Genomic DNA, 3,730 nt, shown 5'->3' on the forward strand with positions numbered 1-3,730 from the left:
ATCGTTAAAAAAATGTAGTCTCTATGGTATTTACAAGGTTGTTGGCACAGGTGTGTGTGTGTGTGTGGGGGGGGGGGACTCTGGAACAGAAAGTGTTGAAATCAGTTCGAGTCGGCACCCTTTTAACGTTTTTATCATTTACCGTGAAACAAAGCGGTGTATCTTTACGGCTGTGCTAATATGTTTGGATATATGTACCTACACCTGAAAATTAAAATATTGAAGAAAGAAACACAGTATTATGCGGCTAGCCCTTTCAGTTCCATTGGAACATCATCCGGCCTTTAATATATGAAGAGCTCCGGGGAAGAACGATCTAAGTCACGTTTTCAAGAAACCCCAGTTAATGGCGCCATCTGGTAGCAAAATGTATAAGCTTTCTGTGGAACAATCTATTTCACTCGGGTAAAAACGATCAGTCACATCGAACCAGGGCCCTTCTGAGATGGCCTCCCTACTAATACGTCCATCGTACCCTTTATTTGACCATAATTGTGTTGAAAAGTGGAAGTCAGTTGTTAAACTGGTAATTATGGTTCATATTAAACATCATTTGAAGTTGTAATTAAACCCACGCGTTGTTTTGTTCGCGTCAAGCATTCTCGTCCAAAACTTAGATCGTTCTTCCCCTGGACTCTTCATTTACTTTTCGAGGCCTAAAAAGAAAACCACGCACATCTATATGGGTATCTCACACAGGAAACCGTTGACGCGATCACACATTACGTCACCAAATCCCCCAACTGGGTTATGTGTCAATACTGTACTACAATGCTCTCCGGCACCATGAGGTTCACCTGTACGCCAATAAAATGCAGTAGAGCCATCCAACCATTCCCATGTTCCTTCTACGTATAAATCAGTTCCACCAAAATACGTCAAGCGACTGTACACTATAATAAAAAAATAACACAAAGTAGGCGGAAATCGTCGTGTTCAGAGCCAAGATACAAGACAGAGAGGCGACCATACTATCCCTTCCATCTACTGGTATAAGATACTAATATACTGTAATGGACGCCCCCTCCATATTCTTTTCACATAACCCTAACCTGTGCACTTGGTGAATGACCGTGTGCCTGCCTACTCCTTGTCACGTACAGTCGGGGTTTCGAAACCACGACAGTTGACACAATTACAGACCTTATAATAGAATTCTCATTGAAATAAATACGAAATATTATCGCATAATTAAGTAATTTTATAAAACTTTTTTTTTATACCAGAATAAGCATACTTCAAAATTGTAAAAAAAACCCCAGTCCGGTAACGATCTTCGTTGTCCAATCTTCACTAGTTGTAATAAAATTACGTATTCACATAGACGTATGTGTGTTGAGAATTATGCGCTTTATGTGAGGATAGTGCAATAAATTATTCCTCGACACTGGCTAGTGGTTAGTGCTAAATGATAAGGTCAGCTCAATGTTTCGTCATAGGTCACAAGATGTAAACAGGGCTAGCACTAATCCTAACCCTGGACCTAGCCCCAATGCTTACCTTAACCCTAACCCTGGACCTAGCCCCAATGCTTACCCTAACCCTAACCTACAATATCGCCAACAATCACGTGCCCTAGCCTTATTTATATCTATATAAATAGATTTAGCCCTTGCTATTTCCATAAACGTAACATTTTCAACCCTAACCCTAACCCTAGTCACCTTACAAAACAAATTTGATCATTAAAACAAAATATGAAACCTGTTAAATTCTGGACAAAATCGGACACCATTAGTAATCTGCTCTTAGAATTTCCAATAAAGAGATATCCGCCATCGTTTTCACATTGTGTCATAGCTTTGTTCCATATCGCCGCGTCAGTGGCATCAATATAGGCCTTGAAACATATATTGTAGGTTGTATTCAAAATGTATTCTGATGGACAGCGGTCTGAAATATTAATGTTGATCTTGAAACATTGGGCTAATTCACTCGGAAGTGTTATGGTCAACTTATAGTTTTGTTTACGTGTTCTATTTTAGATGAAATGAAATGGGGTTTAACGTCCAACTGGGCTAAGGAAGACGGGCCTACGCCATACAGTGTATTATAGTGGATATTTTGCCCGGCCAGCGGCACAATGACCTACCTATCGAATTCCAACTGCCAAGGGATCGTTCAAGTGCATGCCAATATATACACGTACATGTCAATGTATACGTGCCATCCAAACGACTAAATAGCTGTCCTTGTCAGGCCCTCCATCCTGCACGACTGACAGGGAAAATCCCGGTGAACTTTCTCGGCTAATGCAGGGATCGAACACGCGACCTCCAGACTAGCGAGCCAGCATCTTACCACCTAGCCACCGTGGCTCCCTATTTTAGGTCTTAAAGATATATTATATCCGACCGTTCTTGCTTTAATGGTTTAAAAATAGATAATACAAATTGAATATATCTAAAATTTCAGTCCAATTGCTTTTTTTCTGAGCGAAGTTATGTGTTTGAATTTTTGACAAGATAGCGTCGATTATCAAGTACCATTGTTACGATAATAAACAAAGTCTCGATTTATTAGAGTTCTAATCGATTTAATTTTTAAACTATCCGATGTTCTAGAGAGGTTAAGACCAATTAGGGGTTAGAGCTAGAGGCATTTTTGAATACAGAAAAATTGTCTGTAAGCACAAATATCATTTCTTAAAGCTCAATTTGTGATCACTATTTCATACATATTTTCTGCCATACTTCTAGAAAAATATGAACGAAATGAAGGAATCGGTATAAGTTAGTGCTTGGTTAACACAATGGAGACACAGATGTCCAAGTTATGGAATAAATGTTCTAAATACCCTATGTTACTTAGTTTGTATATAAAGGGAATTACCTGCTAACCGCCAATACGTCACCAAGCCTTCTCTATTAACCGCAGGTGTCTGTCCTGCCCAAACTCTCTTCCGATACAAATAACATTCCCTGGGGTTCGTCTTGGGTTGATAAGAAAAGGAATCACAATTGGGCGTTCTGGCACATTGTTCTCCACAATCTTGAACTGATAAATTCAGAAGCTGACTTAAATAATTACTCACAAGACGGTTTTTAAACGGAATCATCTTAAATGCTCTGGTACACTGACTAGAAACTCCAAACATATGTAAATGTACCATGAAAACCATTACATGTATGATGAACATTGTTAGTGGGATTACTTCGACCTCTGTTTACCAATGACACAAACGTGTTTCGTTCATTGGAGAAATGAAATCTAAATATTGTGAAGTATTGCTCGTCACCCGATGGCTAAGTTCTTTCTCAAATCTGGAATAAATTGATGTATAGCTTCAATACATCAAAAAGGTGACGGAGTTCAATCATAAACATCTCCGCTCAGGCTAAGTATAGCTGAGCAGTTTGATTGCTCTCCACGCTTAATCAATAATTATACGGTTCTAATCCTCTCAGTATTAGTAATATCCTAAAAAAAAATCACACGTTAAGAAATCACAATAATAGAGATCGACAATCCAATAGTAATATCCTCAATAAGCACACGCAATATTAGTAATATCCTAAAAAAAATCACAACTTAAGAAATCACAATATTAGAGATCGACAATCCAATAGTAATATCCTCAATAAGCACACGCAATATTAGTAATATCCTAAAAAAAATCACAACTTAAGAAATCACAATATTAGAGATCGACAATCCATTAGTAATATCCTCAATATGCACACGCAATATTAGTAATATCCTAAAAAAAATCACAACTTAAGAAATCATA

General features: G+C 38.1%; 1 long non-coding RNA gene across 1 annotated transcript; it reads right to left on the minus strand.

Annotated features, from left to right (window-relative positions):
* Nucleotides 1-238: 238 nt before the first annotated feature.
* Nucleotides 239-3,016, minus strand: LOC126812188 (uncharacterized). The gene is made up of 3 exons (XR_007675857.2): nt 2,833-3,016; nt 1,705-1,893; nt 239-893 (listed from the first exon to the last, which is right to left on the minus strand). It is a non-coding gene; the product is annotated as an uncharacterized LOC126812188 (long non-coding RNA).
* Between the last annotated feature and the right edge of the window lie 714 nt (nt 3,017-3,730).

Source organism: Patella vulgata, chromosome 2, assembly GCF_932274485.2.
Source record: "Patella vulgata chromosome 2, xgPatVulg1.2, whole genome shotgun sequence".
NCBI lineage: Eukaryota > Metazoa > Mollusca > Gastropoda > Patellidae > Patella > Patella vulgata.